Consider the following 22671-nt stretch of genomic DNA (forward strand, 5'->3'; position numbering starts at 1 on the left):
TCTTTATATCGCTTGAAATATTGATCCTAGAGAAAAGTGTTCTAGATGTTTTTTGGAGGAAATTTTATGTAGATAATTTATTCTTAAAAACCTATTTCGCTATGGGACACCGTTTACGAGTTAATTACAAAAAACTAAAAAGGGACTTTAAAATTGATTATAATTAACTTACCCGCTGCTTTGTCTTTTTGAATATTGATCCTAGCGAAAAGTGTACTGCATGTTTCTTGTAGGAAATTTTACGTTTATTATTTATGTATAAGATTTTTTTTTCTATGAGTCATACTTTTCAAATTATTTACGAAAAAATAAAAACAAGGAACCTTAGAATTTAGTATAATTAACTTTCCCTCTTTATTATCTTTTTAAATATTGATCCCTGCAAAAAGTGTACTGAATCTTTTTTGTTCAAAATTTTGTGTAGATTATTATCGTCTAACAACATTTTTTGATATTGGCCACCGTTTATGAGTTATTTACGAAAACCTAAAAAACTGGACCTTAGAAGTGATTATAATTAAATTTCCCGCGTTAAAATCTCTTTTAATATTGATCCTAGCGAAAAATTGTACTGAATCTTTCTTGTAGGCAATTTTATGCATATTACTTATGTAATAGAACATTTTTTGCTATACACCACCGTTTAAGAGTTATTTACGAAAAACGAAAAAAACGGACCTTTAATGTCAAATATCTCACTTCCGGTCAAGATTTCGATCGAGCAACCGGATCGGATTCAGCGGGGTCTAATTAGGTTAAAAAACCCGGTTTCCAAAAAGTAATATGATTTGCCAGTCGCATCAAGAAGGAGAGCGATTTTGAATTTTTTTGTCTAGTCTAAATATCATTACTTATTCTGTGTACAGTGGAGAAAACGAATGAAATTATGCAATTTGATTTTGCTATTTTTAAATAAAGAGTAACTAAACAGTATTTTCCACAGTTGTTGGTAATGATACCATCTCTTACAATTTCTCTTCATGAACATTTTATGATACCTAACCTTCCAGTTTTCGCCCGAATTGATCAAAAAATTCACCAACTCCATTTACACCAACCAAATAGAAAACGGGTCCGTGTCCGAATTCGTGATCTCGAGTCCGGGTCCGCGTCCGGGTCCAGGTTCAGGTAGAAGTCGAATTCAAAATCTTGCTTGTTTTGCCAGTGGGGTAACTTGCTTAACAATCAATTAGAAAAAGACAAGTCGTCGAGGAGTTCCGTTCTGATCACCATCAGCAATACCACTTCATCAAATGCCACTGTTCTTAATGTAAATCCTTGTTTGCCTGATGAAAATACAAGAGTCACTATACAATGCCATTAAGATTTGTAGAGTTCCCTCGATTCCTTATGGATCCCATCATCAGAACTTGAGCTTCACGAAAATATGACTTAAAAATCTAACGTGCTTAACAAACATAACGAAGACACATCCCCAAACATGAGCTATGCGTCGTTGAAGAGTTCCATTCTGATCATCATCAGCAGTTTCACTTCATCAAATGTCACAATTCTGAATGTAAATGCTTGGTTTGTTTAAAATACACCAGTATCACTATATGTTAGGGTGGTTCAAAAAACATTTTTTTTTCCTAAGGGGCACCCCCTTATTTTGTTAGACTTATTATGTTGATAAATTGAGATTATAGTTGAGATAAATTAAGAAACTTGGTGTAAAAGTTTCTTAATTTATCTCAACTTTACTTCGTTTTTTTTAGCATTAGAAATTAGGTAAACAATCTTGATGTGTCGTCTGCTTTCATAAGTAATAGTTTTTGAATTTTGAAAAGCGTTTTTCAATTAAAAGACATGCTAAGATCGCTTACCTTCTTGCAAGTTCTTTCTAATGCTAAAAAAACGGACTATACAATGGGTAGGACATCAATTTTAAATGAGTTTGTATGAGTACCTCATTTTCTAAAATGAGGTGTTACAATGTCTTACTTCAAATGAGGTGAGGTACTAGCATATTTTCAGCGTCGACTATTCTATTAATCCAACGGGCCAATGGTGACAAAAATATTTAATAAATATACATATTAATGTATTCATCACTTCCTTTGTAAATTAATAAATAATAATAATTAAGGAGTGCAATTCTGGAGGTAGAAGGTAAGAATAGAACTTATAGGAGAAAGATCCCACATAGTAACTTAATTTGCTGCTTTTATGAAACTTTTTCTAATTTAGCTCTTTAGATTGTTAGATTGTTTTGTCCTCCTCCTTGCTACTTGATATAGTTTTAAGTATAATAATCACTAGCGAGAGCGACCCGCTCCGGCTTCGCACGGGTTAACAAATTATACATACACCTAAACCTTCCTGAAGAATCACTCTATTGATAGGTGAAAACCGCATGAAAATCCGTCCAATCGTTTTTGAGTTTATCGCGAACATACAAACAAACACACATACAGACAGACGCGGCGGGGGACTTTGTATCATAATATGTAGTGATATATTTCATAACCATAAAACTACCACATTTTTAACAAACTAAGGAGAACAAATTCAATATTTTCACAAGTCATTATTATATAGAAGTGACTAACTTACCACTTCAGATAATTTAACAGTAATATCATCAATATGATATTAAACAAAGCACCATTCGCTCCGGCCGCCGCCGGCTACATTTACATTTCATTTTTTCATGCAAAAGGCACCAAGGAAGATCCGCGGGTAAATTTAATGGCGAAAACGATGTCCATATTTTGTTATTTTGGTATAATTATAAGAATTATCACTAGGTATTAGGTATTAGAGAACTAAAATTAGCTACAGCGACGTACGAACGAACAAAATAAATAAAAATATGTCACAATCATAATTTGTCAGTCCGAAGTCGTTTACAAATAATGTTAATAAAAAGTATTGCAAATTCAAATCGTTATAATTTACATCTACATGTTTATTTTACCTATGCAAATTATACTTACTTTTTATTTAATAAACTTGAAACTTATTGAAATGATCATATATTGTGTACGCTACAGTATTATATTTCAATAATATTTTAGTCACTAAAGGATTACTGTTTATAAGCAAGCTTCGTAAATGCCTGTCTGGTATACAGAGTGCGTACCGCGATCCATGTTCGTCATGTTGCCTCCCTGTCACACTTACGTACAAATTTACAAGTGCAACAGAGAAGCAACACGACGAACTTCCTTTTGGTGACTGATTTCTCGCGCCATTTTGACAAGTAAGTTAGGATCAAAAAGGCTTAAGATGTATGAAAGCTTGCAGCGCTTACGCTTGTTGTCTTTCGTGTTTAATTTTTAACGTATTTTCGGTGGTGACGCGAGGCGATATTGAAGTACGGCGCGTGTCTGTCTTACTCCCTCTTTGGGTATTTCTAATTTATTGTTTCATTTTGAAAGGATTTTTGAGGTGTTGACGTCACAGCGAGGCAGTGAATGGTACAAACTCAACGCATTTCTCGGTGGACCTTTTGTCGTTGCAATAAGGTTTGTAGTTCGGCAGTTGACAGTGTGGGCCATTACTCGTTTCTTCATTTGAGACATTTTGAATTTTGTATGTCGGCGAGCAGGCGAGCACCTAGCGCCTCGTGCCATCCAGGGACTCTTTTGCAAGTTGTGAGGAGCGTTGAGTTTTTGAGGTTCGCGAGTGAATTTGAAAGGATAAGAGTTTTTTTGAAATTTGAAGTGTGTGAATGATTTGTGTGGCAAGAGGTGTTTGTGATGCGCGCGAGTAAATGAGTAAAATGAATAGAGGAGTGAAGTAAGACATTTTTGCGGTATGAAGTACTGCGACAAATTAACAAAATGAGTGGTACAAATGAGGTGCCTCGCGAGTGAGCGACTCAACACTAATTTCAACGTGGTTAAGCACCACCTTGTATAGTATACAAGGTGGTGCTTAACCACGTTGAAATTTTGTATGTTGTTTGAAACCCAACAAAAAGAGTAATTATGATTCAGAATTTTATTTAAAATATCTGGTTTCACACTATTTGCACATGTGATGTATAAGTTTTGAAGTAGAAAAACATTTTCTTTTAAAATAATATCTTTTAAATCACACTTTCAAATAATGTGAAAACTACTACTTACATAAAAATCAAAAAAATAGTAACTTATTTATTTTTTTGATTTCATACAATTTGAAAAATTTCAAAGTGTTTGAGCACCCCCTTGTAGTTAAGATTGCAAGATGCTTGGCGTATTTTGTTAACATAATAAGTGTAACAAAATGAGGGGGTGCCGCTTCTTCTAGCTAGAGTTTGAATTTTTCCCATACAAACGTGAACCACCCTTACAAGATTTGAAGAGTGCCCTCGATTCCTCATAAATCTCACCATCAGAACTGGGTTTTGACAAAGACGGAACCAATCTGTATGTATATACTTACAAGTTACAACTCAACTAAAAAAATATTTTTCAATATCGATCCCAAAATGACGGAGATATCAAACATTAAAAAACCGAATTAATATCTCCTTTTTAGGGTTCCGTAGCCAAATGGCAAAAAACGGAACCCTTATAGATTTGTCATGTCTGTCTGTCTGTCCGTCCGTATGTCACAGCCACTTTTTTCCGAAACTATAAGAACTGTTGAAACTTGGTAAGTAGATGTATTCTGTGAACCGCATTAAGATTTAAACACAAAAATAGAAAAAAAAACAATAAATTTATTTTAGAAGTTAAAGGGGGAGAGGGTGCACACATTTTACCACTTTGGAAGTGTCTCTCGCGCAAACTATTCAGTTTAGAAATAAATGATATTAGAAACCTCAATATCATAAGCGATAAGACCGCCTGTTGTTACCTCTATTGTCTTTTTTTATGTTATTGTCCATTTATTGTAAACTAAGTGTATGTGAGGCGTGCAATAAAAAGTATTGTATTGTATTGTATCATTTTTGAAGACCTATCCATAGATACCTCACACGTATGGGTTTAATGAAAAAGACATTTTAAGTTTCAGTTCTAAGTATGGGGTCCCCCCCAAAATTTATTGTTTTTTTTTTCTATTTTTGTGTTTAAATCTTAATGCGGTTCACAGAATACATCTACTTACCAAGTTTCAACAGTTCTTATAGTTTCGGAAAAAAGTGGCTGTGACATACGGACGGACAGACAGACAGACATGACAAATCTATAAGGGTTCCGTTTTTTGCCATTTGGCTACGGAACCCTAAAAAGGAGATATTAATTCGGTTTTTTAATGTTTGATATCTCCGTCATTTTGGGATCGATATTGAAAAATATTTTTTTAGTTGAGTTGTAACTTGTAAGTATATACATACAGATTGGTTCCGTCTTTGTCAAAACCCAGTTCTGATGGTGAGATTTATGAGGAATCGAGGGCACTCTTCAAATCTTGTAAGGGTGGTTCACGTTTGTATGGGAAAAATTCAAACTCTAGCTAGAAGAAGCGGCACCCCCTCATTTTGTTACACTTATTATGTTAACAAAATACGCCAAGCATCTTGCAATCTTAACTACAAGGGGGTGCTCAAACACTTTGAAATTTTTCAAATTGTATGAAATCAAAAAAATAAATAAGTTACTATTTTTTTGATTTTTATGTAAGTAGTAGTTTTCACATTATTTGAAAGTGTGATTTAAAAGATATTATTTTAAAAGAAAATGTTTTTCTACTTCAAAACTTATACATCACATGTGCAAATAGTGTGAAACCAGATATTTTAAATAAAATTCTGAATCATAATTACTCTTTTTGTTGGGTTTCAAACAACATACAAAATTTCAACGTGGTTAAGCACCACCTTGTATACTATACAAGGTGGTGCTTAACCACGTTGAAATTAGTGTTGAGTCGCTCACTCGCGAGGCACCTCATTTGTACCACTCATTTTGTTAATTTGTCGCAGTACTTCATACCGCAAAAATGTCTTACTTCACTCCTCTATTCATTTTACTCATTTACTCGCGCGCATCACAAACACCTCTTGCCACACAAATCATTCACACACTTCAAATTTCAAAAAAACTCTTATCCTTTCAAATTCACTCGCGAACCTCAAAAACTCAACGCTCCTCACAACTTGCAAAAGAGTCCCTGGATGGCACGAGGCGCTAGGTGCTCGCCTGCTCGCCGACATACAAAATTCAAAATGTCTCAAATGAAGAAACGAGTAATGGCCCACACTGTCAACTGCCGAACTACAAACCTTATTGCAACGACAAAAGGTCCACCGAGAAATGCGTTGAGTTTGTACCATTCACTGCCTCGCTGTGACGTCAACACCTCAAAAATCCTTTCAAAATGAAACAATGAATTAGAAATACCCAAAGAGGGAGTAAGACAGACACGCGCCGTACTTCAATATCGCCTCGCGTCACCACCGAAAATACGTTAAAAATTAAACACGAAAGACAACAAGCGTAAGCGCTGCAAGCTTTCATACATCTTAAGCCTTTTTGATCCTAACTTACTTGTCAAAATGGCGCGAGAAATCAGTCACCAAAAGGAAGTTCGTCGTGTTGCTTCTCTGTTGCACTTGTAAATTTGTACGTAAGTGTGACAGGGAGGCAACATGACGAACATGGATCGCGGTACGCACTCTGTATACCAGACAGGCATTTACGAAGCTTGCTTATAAACAGTAATCCTTTAGTGACTAAAATATTATTGAAATATAATACTGTAGCGTACACAATATATGATCATTTCAATAAGTTTCAAGTTTATTAAATAAAAAGTAAGTATAATTTGCATAGGTAAAATAAACATGTAGATGTAAATTATAACGATTTGAATTTGCAATACTTTTTATTAACATTATTTGTAAACGACTTCGGACTGACAAATTATGATTGTGACATATTTTTATTTATTTTGTTCGTTCGTACGTCACTGTAGCTAATTTTAGTTCTCTAATACCTAATACCTAGTGATAATTCTTATAATTATACCAAAATAACAAAATATGGACATCGTTTTCGCCATTAAATTTACCCGCGGATCTTCCTTGGTGCCTTTTGCATGAAAAAATGAAATGTAAATGTAGCCGGCGGCGGCCGGAGCGAATGGTGCTTTGTTTAATATCATATTGATGATATTACTGTTAAATTATCTGAAGTGGTAAGTTAGTCACTTCTATATAATAATGACTTGTGAAAATATTGAATTTGTTCTCCTTAGTTTGTTAAAAATGTGGTAGTTTTATGGTTATGAAATATATCACTACATATTATGATACAAAGTCCCCCGCCGCGTCTGTCTGTATGTGTGTTTGTTTGTATGTTCGCGATAAACTCAAAAACGATTGGACGGATTTTCATGCGGTTTTCACCTATCAATAGAGTGATTCTTCAGGAAGGTTTAGGTGTATGTATAATTTGTTAACCCGTGCGAAGCCGGAGCGGGTCGCTCTCGCTAGTGATTATTATACTTAAAACTATATCAAGTAGCAAGGAGGAGGACAAAACAATCTAACAATCTAAAGAGCTAAATTAGAAAAAGTTTCATAAAAGCAGCAAATTAAGTTACTATGTGGGATCTTTCTCCTATAAGTTCTATTCTTACCTTCTACCTCCAGAATTGCACTCCTTAATTATTATTATTTATTAATTTACAAAGGAAGTGATGAATACATTAATATGTATATTTATTAAATATTTTTGTCACCATTGGCCCGTTGGATTAATAGAATAGTCGACGCTGAAAATATGCTAGTACCTCACCTCATTTGAAGTAAGACATTGTAACACCTCATTTTAGAAAATGAGGTACTCATACAAACTCATTTAAAATTGATGTCCTACCCATTGTATAGTCCGTTTTTTTAGCATTAGAAAGAACTTGCAAGAAGGTAAGCGATCTTAGCATGTCTTTTAATTGAAAAACGCTTTTCAAAATTCAAAAACTATTACTTATGAAAGCAGACGACACATCAAGATTGTTTACCTAATTTCTAATGCTAAAAAAAACGAAGTAAAGTTGAGATAAATTAAGAAACTTTTACACCAAGTTTCTTAATTTATCTCAACTATAATCTCAATTTATCAACATAATAAGTCTAACAAAATAAGGGGGTGCCCCTTAGGAAAAAAAAATGTTTTTTGAACCACCCTAACATATAGTGATACTGGTGTATTTTAAACAAACCAAGCATTTACATTCAGAATTGTGACATTTGATGAAGTGAAACTGCTGATGATGATCAGAATGGAACTCTTCAACGACGCATAGCTCATGTTTGGGGATGTGTCTTCGTTATGTTTGTTAAGCACGTTAGATTTTTAAGTCATATTTTCGTGAAGCTCAAGTTCTGATGATGGGATCCATAAGGAATCGAGGGAACTCTACAAATCTTAATGGCATTGTATAGTGACTCTTGTATTTTCATCAGGCAAACAAGGATTTACATTAAGAACAGTGGCATTTGATGAAGTGGTATTGCTGATGGTGATCAGAACGGAACTCCTCGACGACTTGTCTTTTTCTAATTTATTGTTAAGCAAGTTACCCCACTGGCAAAACAAGCAAGATTTTGAATTCGACTTCTACCTGAACCTGGACCCGGACGCGGACCCGGACTCGAGATCACGAATTCGGACACGGACCCGTTTTCTATTTGGTTGGTGTAAATGGAGTTGGTGAATTTTTTGATCAATTCGGGCGAAAACTGGAAGGTTAGGTATCATAAAATGTTCATGAAGAGAAATTGTAAGAGATGGTATCATTACCAACAACTGTGGAAAATACTGTTTAGTTACTCTTTATTTAAAAATAGCAAAATCAAATTGCATAATTTCATTCGTTTTCTCCACTGTACACAGAATAAGTAATGATATTTAGACTAGACAAAAAAATTCAAAATCGCTCTCCTTCTTGATGCGACTGGCAAATCATATTACTTTTTGGAAACCGGGTTTTTTAACCTAATTAGACCCCGCTGAATCCGATCCGGTTGCTCGATCGAAATCTTGACCGGAAGTGAGATATTTGACATTAAAGGTCCGTTTTTTTCGTTTTTCGTAAATAACTCTTAAACGGTGGTGTATAGCAAAAAATGTTCTATTACATAAGTAATATGCATAAAATTGCCTACAAGAAAGATTCAGTACAATTTTTCGCTAGGATCAATATTAAAAGAGATTTTAACGCGGGAAATTTAATTATAATCACTTCTAAGGTCCAGTTTTTTAGGTTTTCGTAAATAACTCATAAACGGTGGCCAATATCAAAAAATGTTGTTAGACGATAATAATCTACACAAAATTTTGAACAAAAAAGATTCAGTACACTTTTTGCAGGGATCAATATTTAAAAAGATAATAAAGAGGGAAAGTTAATTATACTAAATTCTAAGGTTCCTTGTTTTTATTTTTTCGTAAATAATTTGAAAAGTATGACTCATAGAAAAAAAAATCTTATACATAAATAATAAACGTAAAATTTCCTACAAGAAACATGCAGTACACTTTTCGCTAGGATCAATATTCAAAAAGACAAAGCAGCGGGTAAGTTAATTATAATCAATTTTAAAGTCCCTTTTTAGTTTTTTGTAATTAACTCGTAAACGGTGTCCCATAGCGAAATAGGTTTTTAAGAATAAATTATCTACATAAAATTTCCTCCAAAAAACATCTAGAACACTTTTCTCTAGGATCAATATTTCAAGCGATATTAAAGGAAGAAAGTTAATTACACAATCAGTTCACAGGTCACTTTTTTTTAGTTTTTCGTAAATAACTCGTAAACGGTGGCCCGTTGCAAAACAATATTCTACATAAATATTAAACATAAAATTGTCCACAAAAAAGGTGCTGTACACTTTTTCGCTACGATCAATATTTAAAGAGGTATTAAAGGGGGTAAGTTAATTATAATCAATTTCCAGGTCCCTATTTTTAGGTTTACGTCTATATAGGTAAAGAACTATTTTATTTTATTTTCAAAATTTAGACCCAGTAGTTTCGGAGATAAAGGGGGGGGGGGGTATTTTTTTGTATTTTAATGTTTTATTTTGGGGAAGGGGGCTTTATCTCCGATACTACTGGGTCTAAAATTTTGAAAAGATATACAGAATAGAATCTATAGATGACAGAAAAACCTATTAGAATTATGTAGTCAAGCGCGAGTCGGACATTACTTAGTTTTTGAACCGATCCCTACAGGTTTTTTAAAGGCAATTCACTCGCGTTTAACATATAAAATACACTGTTAAAAATTGGGTAATGTACGGAACCCTTGCAAGGCGAGTCCGACTCGCGCTTGGCCGGTTTTTATTCATTTTGAGGTACGGAACCCTAAAAAGAGAAAAGCGTTCCATATGTCTTTCGTAGAAATTTTTATATCGATTATTTATTTACAAGAACATTAAGAACTTATTTTGCTATGAGGCTTATTTTACGAGTCATTTGCGAAATCCTAAAAATAGGGACCTGGAAATTGATTATAATTAACTTACCCCCTTTAATATCTCTTTAAATATTGATCGTAGCGAAAAAGTGTACAGAACCTTTTTTGTGGACAATTTTATGTAGAATATTGTTTTGCAACGGGCCACCGTTTACGAGTTATTTACGAAAAACTAAAAAAAGTGACCTGTGAACTGATTGTAATTAACTTTCTTCCTTTAATATCGCTTGAAATATTGATCCTAGAGAAAAGTGTTCTAGATGTTTTTTGGAGGAAATTTTATGTAGATAATTTATTCTTAAAAACCTATTTCGCTATGGGACACCGTTTACGAGTTATTTACAAAAAACTAAAAAGGGACTTTAAAATTGATTATAATTAACTTACCCGCTGCTTTGTCTTTTTAAATATTGATCCTAGCGAAAAGTGTTCTGCATGTTTCTTGTAGGAAATTTTACGTTTATTATTTATGTATAAGTTTTTATTTCGCTATGAGTCATACGTTTCAAGTTATTAACGAAAATATAAAAACAAGGAACCTTAGAATTTATTATAATTAACTTTCCCTCTTTATTATCTTTTTAAATATTGATCCCTGCGAAAAGTATACTGAATCTTTTTTGTTCAAAATTTTGTGTAGATTATTAACGTCTAACAACATTTTTTGATATTGGCCACCGTTTATGAGTTATTTACGAAAACCTAAAAAACGGGACCTTAGAAGTGATTATAATTAAATTTCCCGCGTTAAAATCTCTTTGAATATTGATCCTAGCGAAAAATTGTACTGAATCTTTCTTGTAGGCAATTTTATGCAGAATACTTATGTTATAGAACATTTTTTGCTATGTGCCACCGTTTAAGAGTTATTTACGAAAAACGAAAAAAAGGGACCTTTAATGTCAAATATCTCACTTCCGGTCAAGATTTCGATCGAGCAACCGGCAAATTCGGATTCAGCGGGATCTAATTAGGTTAAAAAACCCGGTTACCAAAAAGTTATATGCTTTGCCAGTCGAAATAGATTTTATGAAAAATATGACCAGTCTAATTACTATATATGTTCAGAATATTATTTGAATAAACTTAGGATAGGATACTTAGGATAGGAAATAAATGTGTGTTTTTATATCTTTAAACCCAATTACTAAGTACATACATACATACATTAAAGTCACATTAAAATTCCATTTTGCGAAATAGAGATTTCAACCTTTAACTTTGCAAAAGTAGATAATTGAAATATTCTAAAAGCAATAAAAATAGATTAGGTTAGATTCGAGCTACAATGACATTAGTTTGGGTTCAAGGCAAGGTTGCAGGGCCTCAACAAGGGAAAAAAGGGGGAGGGACTGTTGGCCTGGCTCAGTGAGCCAGAACTGACCCACTTATCCCTACTACTGCCGTAAGCAGGTAATGAATTCCCAATGTATTAAGTTTAGGTTTAATAAATTATAAATATATTTTATTAATAACATAATAATATACAAATATGTATAAGCATAAAGTAATAAATAAGCCTACAGCTATTAATAATGTCCGTAATCTGTATAATCCCAAAATACGGATCCCTCGTATGTGGATGCTGCTTACATAATCTCGTCTGTCAAGGTGTTTCGGCAGGAAAGGCCTTGGCAGACTTATAAATTCCTGAAATGAGGGTTCATACCTACCGACTAGAATTGGTTTCATGGTGGTATCAGATGGGTTACTGTACGGTAACCGATGGTCATCTTGCTTATAATCTCGTCTGCCAAGGTGTTTCGGCAGGAAAAACCTTGGCAGACTTATATATTTCTAAAATGGGGGTTCATATCTACCAACTGGAATTGGTTTCATGGTGGTATCAGATGGGTTAGTGTAGGGTAACCGATGCCGACCTTGCTTACATAATCTCGTCTGCCATGGTGTTACGGCAGGAAAAGCCTTGGCAGACTTATATATTCCTGAAATGAGGGTTCATACCTACCGACTGGAATTGGTTTCATGGCGGTATCAGATGGGTTAGTGTACGGTAACCGATGGTCATCTTGTTTATAATCTCGTCTGCCAAGGTGTTTCGGCAGGAAAAACCTTGGCAGACTTATATATTCCTAAAATGGGGGTTCGTACCTACCGACTGGAATTGGTTTCATGGTGGTATCAGATGGGTTAGTGTAGGGTAACCGATGCCGACCTTGCTTACATAATCTCGTCTGCCAAGGTGTTTCGGCAGGAAAAGCCTTGGCAGACTTATATATTCCTGACATGAGGGTTCATACCTACCGACTGGAATTGGTTTCATGGTGGTATCAGATGGGTTAAATTAGGGGTCCCGCTGGCCACCTTTGAGAGCGTCTGCCAAGCACTTCCGGCAAGAAAAATACTGGCAGACTTCGCTTTTATGTGTCTACATGTAAATTTCTAACTGCTGCCATAACTATTATTTCGGTATCAGATGGGTTAAATCAGCCCCCTTTTTTCGCACCGGAAGTGGCCTTCTTTTTCGTACTTTCGGCAAGTTCCGCCGTGGCAGACTATCGAATTCGGACTTAGCATCACTTTTATGGTTTCCCATTGTGTATTTCATCGTGGTATCAAGTCGGTTAGAAAATTTGCGGCCGGCTCTTCTACTACTACTTCGTCGGGCCAAAATAATTCTTAAGTGAAAGATGTAAGGTTGATTTTTGTAGATAATTCGTTGAAGATAGGTATAATTTTCAAGGTGAATATGACTGAACTAAGGGTGGAGGCGCAGGTGCGCTCGTAACTCGGACATGATTCTTGGAAGAAATGTCTGAGGTAGGCAGGTGTTCTGTCTCAACTAGGGGTGGCGCGCAGGTGCGCTCGTACTTCGGACATGATTCTTGGAAGAGATGTCTGAGGTAGGCAGGTGTTCTGTCTCAACTAGGGGTGGCGCGCAGGTGCGCTCGTACTTCGGACATGATTCTTGGAAGAGATGTCTCAAGTAGGCAGGTGCAGCACAGATGTTTTGACTGAACTAGCGTGTCTGAGTTAGCAACGAATCATATAAAAGGGCTGAGAGGAGCGGTCTGTCCCGGCGTCAATCTTATGGATAGGATAGAGGTCCAGTCTCTAAATTCCATTAACAAACCTCAAAAAAAAAAAAATCACAAGTTTAGTTTATCTTCAGCATCCGGACCGACACCTGACTTTGGTTTTCATAAAGTGCGTCAAAATTACTGGTGAGTGGAAAAACTCTGTTCATTTTTCTAAGTGTTTGGCTTTATCGAGGAAAAGACTATGTCTTTGTCTCATAGAGTTAATATTTGGAATTCGTATCTTTGTTTGGCGTTGTGGAGACAATTTTATGTTTCCATAATGTTTAAGCTTGGGTATTGTCGAACGGAGTGTTTTCACTTTGCTATTAATTTTTAATAGGAGTTTTGTAACGAAGGTTTAGAGTCTAGTGAATACTCTGGTTATCTATCGTTGGCTTTCGGGGACGAATGTTTTCGGAAGGCTAGAGTTAGAAGGTGTGTTATTGTTCGGACAGTGCGGGGTCAATACTTCGTAACGTTGGAATTTAATGCATCTGTACTGAGTATTTCACTATCATTTTGGGCCTTCTTGACATAGAAATCAATTAGATTCAGTTTAGTTATTTGTTTTAAATATAATGTCTATTATATGGCATTATTATTGAATAATTAAGGATAATTGTTTCAAAATTGTACCCGAAAACTCCTAGACTATTTTTATATATTTCGAAACCAAATCAGTGTCTAGACAGACAGTTTGTCTAGCCTTTCATCTGTTATCCTAACGGTGACAAACGACGGATGGAAGGAGGTTTTTCCTATTTACCAAGATGAGGGTTGTCTTGGGGCTTATCTTTTTACCTACATAGAAAGCCAAATATCTCTCCCTCCTTGGTCTACCGATGTCCAGCTGTAGCTAGTAAAATGGGAGATTTCACGTGTGAATCATCTGGAGTAATCCGGGCCCATTTGAAACCTACAGTATTCGGGGACCTCGTATATTAAATATATTTATTTATACCATTCTTAGACACAATAGGGTCGTCCTACCCGAGTTGCCACCCGGTCTTTGTACCAAATGCCTCGGGGGGGGGGCAATAACTCGAGCCTATAGGTTGAAATTCTCAGTATCGCTCGCTGAATGATTACAGCTTCTCGTAGGGACTACACTTGCGTATATTCCAAAGTACCAGGTCAATGGTAAGAATGAACTGTGCTTTGGTTATACTAGATTAGGGACAGTGGTTAGAGTTAGGGTAGAATCACACACTCATTTGTTGTTTTTTTAGGGTTCTTTTAGTTCTAGTTTATAAAATTGATATGGTTGATATAATAATAATATATTTATCTTTAAGGGTTTAAAAATATGGTTTCTTTATCCTAAAATATGTGTGTTTAAAAGGTGAAGGTTCTACTGTCTAAATCTTCCTATTTTCTAATTTATATGGGGATCTTGTTTTATGAAACTTCTATTTATATTTCTGGTTTTCTGGTGTGGGGACGAGGTACTGAGTGGTTCAATCAGGTTTTCATGATCAATACTTAAATATCAAGCTGGGTTTAGGAGTACAGGCTGGTCTGAGATGGACGGATCGAAGATTAGTTCTGTTTTAGGGACCCCTTTGGCAAGACAAGAGTAGTTCAATGGGAAAAGTTGAGTGAAATAATGCTCATCTTGATATTTCAGTTTCAATAAACATAATAATTAGCAAATAAACTCGGTACTTTGTTTATACATCTAGAGAACTAGGAATTCTGACTATATTATCAGTTCTGGGGAATGGGACTAAGGGATTAGTATCCCTAGCTTTTGAATATAAAAAAGATAAGTAATTTTGATGACTGATGGATACTTTGGCACTTCTTTCCATCGTCATCTAGGTGCGCATAGGTTCTGGAGTGCTGGTCAAAGCCCATCTGGCTAGAGGTAGGGTAGGTGATCCGATTGATATTGTTATCGGACTAAGAGCTCCCTGACCTGCATCGAAATATGGAGGCAGTATGTGTGAGTAAATCACACGTCGTTTAGAAGATGATAGTTAAATATAATTATTCTTAAAATGCTAGGGAGTAAATGAGCTTACCTCAGGAGTGCTGCCTCTATAGTACCCCGGGAGCTTAATAGGCGTAGCAGGATTTTACCAAAAACATTTTTAAATTCATACCATTCGAATATTTAACAATAACAACAATATCTTGCCTTGAAATTTGTTCAATATACTGTGTCTGTAACTCAATTAAAATACCCTTCAGATTATTCTTTAATGTCATAATAAAACATATCTTCATTACCATAAACATCTTTTTACAATCTAGGTAAAGTAAAATAAAATTAGAGTCCAAAATATAGCTGTTACTCATTAAAGAATCTAGGGTATCTCGGTTCACTTCAGAGGGGTCCTAACTACTAGACTAGACGATCACGTGGCCAATTATTAGTGTAATTAGGAAAATATGTATTTATATATTTATTTATATAGGTTAAGGAGAGGGTGGAGAGTGACAAGTTACGCAATTTTATTGTTAATCAAAAATAAAAAGTGGCCAAGTGCGAGTCGGACTCGCCCATGAAGGGTTCCGTACGAGCAAGTAGGTAATATAATAAAATTGCGGTTTACGATTTATGACGTATTAAAAAAAACTACTTACTAGATCTCGTTCAAACCAATTTTTGGTGGAAGTGTGCATGTTTAGAAAAAAATGATATTAGAAACCTCAATACCATTTTTGAAGATCTATCCATAGATACTCCACACGTATGGGTTTGATGAAAAAAACTTTTTTGAGTTTCAGTTCTACGTATGGGGAACCCCCCAAAATATTGTTTTTTTTTTGTGTGATAATCTTAATGCGGTTCACATAATACATCTACTTACCAAGTTTCAACAGTTCAGTTTTACAGTTCTTATAGTTTAGGAAAAAATTGGCTGTGACATACGGACGGACAGACAGACAGACATGACGAATCCATAAGGGTTCCGTTTTTTGCCATTTGGCTACGGAACCCAAAAAAATCTCGCACTTCCTTCTTTAAGGTAAGCTAAAAAAAAATATCCTCTTCATTAATAACTAATAAACTTAAAACTGTAACTAATAACTACAAGTATGCATAAAATAGGTAAGGTAAGAGACTAAGAGTTAAAGTTTACAGTTTACCACGAAATGGTGTCGCCTCAGCATAATAATTACTGACCCGAAAGTCAGCGCTGATCTTCCGACGAGACCATATGTGAGTCACGATCGCAGCCGTACGTATATGACACGGCCTTTTTAGGGTTCCGTAGCCAAATGGCAAAAAACGGAACCCTTATAGATTCGTCATGTCTGTCTGTCTGTCTGTCTGTCTGTCTGTCTGTCCGTCCGTATGTCACAGCCACTTTGTTCCGAAACTATAAGCACTATACTGTTGAAACTTGGTAAGTAGATGTATTCTGTGAACCGCATTAAGATTTTCATACAAAAATAGAAAAAAAAACAATAAATTTTTAGGGGTAGGGATACATAGAACTGAAACTCAAAAATTTTTTTTTCATTAAACCCATACGTGTGGGATATCTATGGATAGGTCTTCAAAAATGATATTGAGGTTTCTAATATCATTTTCTTCTAAACTGAATAGTTTCCGCGAGAGACACTTCCAAAGTTATAAAATGTGTGTCCCCCCCCCTGTAACTTCTAAAATAAGAGTATGATAAAACTAAAAAAAATATATGATGTACATTACCATGCAAACTTCCACCGAAAATTGGTTTGAACAAGATTTAGTAAGTAGTTTTTTTTTAATACGTCATAAACCGTAAACCACAATTTTATTGTGTTACTTGCTCTTACGGAACCCTTCATGGGCGAGTCCGACTCGCACTTGGCCGCTTTTTTTTTTTGTCGGAGTGGGAATGCATTTACGCACAGTGTGTGGGACTCGCCGCTCCTTATCCCTCTCTTCGCGAGAGGGGGGGATACTCGTTAGCTTGAATTACCACTTTTGAATGTTTTTATGTGCTAGCTTTCAAAACATTTTTATATGCATTATTCCTAATATACTGATATTTTTAGGAGTAGTAACTATTTTTCACCATTTTAAACTTGTCGAGTACAGACTTCGTAGCAACACTATCTCAGGGCCAAATAAAATCTTGTCATGCTTTCAGTTATTTAATTCATTAGCAACTATAATTTATTAACTATATAGGTGATGTGCTGACGTGCCCAAAATGCGCTCGAGTATTTAGCAAGAAGATAGGGTACGTGAGCCACCTAAGGGCACACCAGAGAGTGGATCAGCTACACTCTAATAACACGAGCTAAAAATTGCCTACTCCAGAGCACACAGTCGCTGTGGCCGAAATCGGTCAGGAGAACATCATCATCATTTATCAAAGTTACATTTTACTAAATATCTAGAAGTTAGACCAAGAAAAGTCTGCAACAGTTTGGATATTAGCACACGAAGTACAAGTGTTATTTTAAACGCCAAACATCTCTATGAAATTATGACGTACCTAGCTTACGTAACTTGCACTGCGTGTAGACTCTTCTACTCTACTAATTTCTTATGCGAATTGATTTATCATTGAACTAAGTTTAACCTTTATTGCTACCAGCGAAGATGTGTGCGTGTCCGATGACGGGGTAGCTGTCCGGTAAGCACGGTATCTCGGCCGCGAGCTTGTAGAGGCGCCTGCGCGACCAGCGGTAGTACGCTGCGCCCAGCACCAACGAACCACAACTACTACAAGTTTACCTTCGTTACTGCCAGCGAAGATGTGTGCGTGTCCGATGACGGGGTAGCTGTCCGGTAAGCACGGTATCTCGGCCGCGAGCCTGTAGAGGCGCCTGCGCGACCAGCGGTAGTACGCCGCGCCCAGCGCCAACGAACCACAACTACTACAAGTTTACCTTCATTGCTACCAGCGAAGATGTGTGCGTGTCCGATGACGGGGTAGCTGTCCGGTAAGCACGGTATCTCGGCCGCGAGCCTGTAGAGGCGCCTGCGCGACCAGCGGTAGTACGCCGCGCCCAGCGCCAACACCACCAATAACAGCTGCCAGATCATCCTGGCTCAAAATGGCCGCCTGTGAATAGAAGTTTTTTTTAATAGCCTATTTTGTGACCCACTTCTGGGCAAAGGCCTCCCCTTGTTTCCGCCACTCGTCACGGTTTGGTCCAAGTTCCCGCCAGTCGCTGCAAAAAGCGTCAAGGTCCCACCATCTCTTTTTAGGGTTCCGTACCTCAAAAGGAAAAAAACGGAACCCTTATAGGATCATTCGTGCGTCTGTCTGTCTGTCGGTCCGTCTGTCACAGCCGATTTTCTCCGGAATTACTGGACCAATCAAGTTTAAATTTGGTACACCTATGTAAGTTTATGACCCAAATACGGACATGTAACGTAAACAAATGAATTTTAAACATGGGGGCCACTTTTGGGGGGTAAATGAAAAAATTAAAAAATAATTTTTTTCAAAGTATATCATGTTACATATCAAATTAAAGAGCTTATTGTAAGGATCTCAGATATATTTTTTTATAATTTTTGAATAAACAGTTTAGAAGTTATTCAAGAAAATAGCCAAAAAATGACCATTCCCCTCCCCTTTATCTCCGAAACTGCTAGGTCTAAAATTTTGAAAAAAATACATAAAATAGGTCTATACCTATAGATGACAGGAAAATCTATTAGAAATGTACAGTCAAGCGTGATTCGGACTTAATTACAGTTTTTGATCCGACCCCTACGGATTTTTTAAAGAGATTTCACTCACGTTTCACATAAAAAATACATTGTTATTGTTAAAAATTGTGTAATATACGGAACCCTTGGAACGCGAGTCCGACTCGCACTTGGCCGGTTTTTTGGTCTACCTCTGCCCCGGCTAATCTGCAGTGTCCATTCAGTAGCCAATTTGGCCCACCGATCCGGGTGCATACGGCAGATGTGTCCCGCCCAAAGTGAATAGAAGTTAATTTGGGTAATTAATAAGGCATTCATATTATTTTTAAAATACAACTGAAACGATGGCTTATCGAGCACACTTTTTACAGCTTTAATGAGTTTATGGAGTACAAAATAAGTACCCAAACTTAGATTTATATTTAATTTTTAATTGTATATCATATTATTATGTAAAATGTTACAAATCTTATTTTGTAAATAATTTCTTGTAAACAATATTTTTGACATGTAATACGAACTATTATGAATAAAATATATGAGATATGAGATATTCAATATATGCCACCCTCTAGGAACTAGCTACATGTTGGCGGCGTTTGGCGTGGAAACCTTGGGGCCATGGGGCCATGGGGGCCAAGGGCGCGTCAGCTATACGTATACAGATTAACGACACGCCTAATAGAGGAAGAGGGTTTACCCTTGAATTGCCGACAGACATTTCATCGAATGTTATTTCGAAGACAACGTTTCAAGTATTTTCATTTCATCGACAAGTTATTGCGTCGAAGAATCGATACTAGTAAATTTAAATCGGGGACTTTTAATTGGTACTTGAGTTATTTTGTATATAGTTTATATCGTGGTATTTCTTTACGGGTTTTCTTATTTCATGTTGTATTGTATTTAATAAAATTTATTACGCGTAAAATTACTTCAATTTGTAATATTTCGTTATAGAAACTACACGCAGTCATGTCAGTCGGCTCACTCTTCGCGATTATAGCTATGTGGGTAGTTTAAGATATAAAATTATATCTGGACATACATAATTTTGAGAAAGCCGCAGTTTTAAGTTTGCACTCTAATTTTGAAGATATAATTCTACAAGGCTGCCATTTTCATTTTGGCCAAATTATAAATAGGTTGGTAACAATAATTTAAGCCGTTCATTTCTGTGTAGGGTCGCAGTTCTAACCTAACCTAAACCTACTTTGAAAGCCGTTCGTTTCTGTATGGGGTCGCAGTTCTAACCTAACCTAAACCTACTTTGATAGCCGTTCGTTTCTGTGTGGGCTCACAGTTCTAACCTAACCTAAACCTACTTTGATAGCCGTTCGTTTCTGTGTGGGGTCGCAGTTCTAACCTAACCTAAACCTACTTTGAAATCCGTTTGTTTCTGTGTGGGGTTGCAGTTCTAACCAAACCTAAACCTACTTTGAAAGCCGTTCGTTTCTGTGTGGGGTCGCAATTCTAACCAAACCTTAACCTACTTTAAAAGCCGTTCATTTCTGTGTGGGGTCACAATTCTAACCTAACCTAAACCTACTTTGAAATCCGTTCGTTTCTGTGTGGGGTCGCAGTTCTAACCTACCCTAAACCGACTTTGATAGCCATTCGTTTCTGTGTGGGGTCGCAGTTCTAGCCTAACCTAAATCTAAAATTCTTACAACAGAAAAATGTATAAATGTATAGTACGACATATAAAAATGTATTAAAGTAATACGTCGAACAAATGAATTGCAATGTTTAGTAGTTGTGCCAATTAAAATAATTTGAAACGAATTAGCGATCAAGTAATATTCGTTGAATAGTATTTCTACGCAGTAAGAAAAATTGAAATAAATAGTATATGAAACAAAATAACGCCAAACAATATTACTAGTACTATTGTTTCGATGAATCGTTGTCGATGAAATAATATGCGATGAAAAGTTTGTCGGCAAAACAAGGGTACACCAGAGGAAGAGATTCCTCAAAGCGATAAGTTCGCCTTTGTACTTCTTACAAATTTTATGTTATCTTTAGGTAATATGTCTTTTTGTATACAATAAAGAGTTTACTACTACTAGAGGCCTCGGGCGACCAGAGGGTTGGCCAGTATTTCGCACAGCGCATTAGTATCGCTTTACAGCGAGGAAATACGGCCAGTCTTCTGGGCACCATGCCCATTGACGGCGATTTAGGCCAAATTTTTTATCTGTATATAGGGTAAGTATTTAGTACCTAGTATAACACTCCTAGTAAGTTTTATTACGTTTGTTTTTGTTTATTTATACAAAAAAATATACAATATACAAAGGCGAACTTATCCCTATAAGGGATCTCTCCCAGTCAACCTTTGAGCTATTGCGAGTAAAGAAATAAAAATGATAGACAAACGAACACTATATACAAATCAGATACAAATAAGTTTTTGGCAAAAATTTCATTTTTGGTACAAGCTTTTATCGCTGACTGTACTTTTCTTTCCACAGGCAACTAATGCTCATCGAGACAATTCTAAAAACCCCAAAAACAATTAGGTTTCGTTGTTTTATCACATAGTTCCTATGGCCACCTCCTGTCTCCATCATCAGATCAGCTCGATGGTACCATAATATTGCATTGTCATCCGATTTATATATACGTATGCATGTAAAATTTCAGTTCAATCGGAATCCGGGAAGTGGATCAAAAACTTGCAAGATTTGATTACACACAGACAGACAGACAGGCAACGGTCAGGGTGAAACTAAATAAAAGCTTGTAAAAAGTATATTATGGCAATTATGGTTCTAATCGAATTATAACTGTTAACTTATAACCAATAACTTTACCTCATAGAGGTTAATAACTTTAAAATATAAAGAGTAGGTATATTTTAAACGTGTTACTGACCTCTCTGACCTCGATTTACTCGATCACTATGCGAATGCGAATTTAGATTGTATAAATATATATTAATAAATTAAAAATACCGTATAACCCTTTATAGAACGCGCTTATACCTACGGCAATCATGACCTATAACATTATCTTTTTAGTGTTCCGTATCGCAAAAAGAAAAAAACCGGGCAAGTGCGAGTCGGACTCGCGCACGAAGGGTTCCGTACCATAATGCAAAAAAAAAAAACGGTCACCCATCCAAGTACTGACCACTCCCGACGTTGCTTAACTTTGGTCAAAAATCACGTTTGTTGTATGGGAGCCCCATTTAGATCTTTACTTTATTCTGTTTTTAGTATTTGTTGTTATAGCGGCAACAGAAATACATCATCTGTGAAAATTTCAACTGTCTATCTATCACGGTTCGTGAGATACAGCCTGGTGACGGACGGACGGACGGACAGCGAAGTCTTAGTAATAGGGTCCCGTTTTACCCTTTGGGTACGGAACCCTAAAAACGGAACCCTTATAGCAGCGGTTCTCAAACTTTTTTGGTGACGGAACCCTTTTGGAAAGCGAAATATTTGACGGAACCCTAAACTAAATATTTTCGTTCGTCACTGTCGACCAGATATACTTATTGTTTTTTTCTTATTATTACAAGTATTTTCGCGGAACCCCAACATAGGCTTTGCGGAACCCTAGGGTTCCGCGGAACACACTTTGAGAATGGCTGCCTTATAGGATCACTTTGTTGTCCGTCCGTCTGTCTGTCAAGACCCTTTATCTCGGGAA

The 22671-nt window shown here is 36.1% G+C and overlaps 1 protein-coding gene and 1 long non-coding RNA gene across 2 annotated transcripts in view; both read right to left on the reverse strand.

Annotated features, from left to right (window-relative positions):
• Nucleotides 1-16029, reverse strand: part of LOC134677507 (uncharacterized) — a 54822-nt gene extending 38793 nt beyond the window's left edge. Inside the window, exon 1 of the long non-coding RNA XR_010100035.1 lies at nt 15969-16029. This is a non-coding gene — a long non-coding RNA (uncharacterized LOC134677507). The remainder of the gene's footprint in view (nt 1-15968) is intronic.
• The window catches only part of LOC134677336 (cytochrome P450 4d8-like), a 76708-nt gene extending 58656 nt beyond the window's left edge, over nt 1-18052 (reverse strand). Inside the window, exon 1 of the mRNA XM_063535771.1 lies at nt 17927-18052. The gene's annotated coding sequence lies outside the window, so the exon portion shown is untranslated. The remainder of the gene's footprint in view (nt 1-17926) is intronic.
• Between the last annotated feature and the right edge of the window lie 4619 nt (nt 18053-22671).

Source organism: Cydia fagiglandana, chromosome 26, assembly GCF_963556715.1.
Source record: "Cydia fagiglandana chromosome 26, ilCydFagi1.1, whole genome shotgun sequence".
Lineage (NCBI taxonomy): Eukaryota > Metazoa > Arthropoda > Insecta > Lepidoptera > Tortricidae > Cydia > Cydia fagiglandana.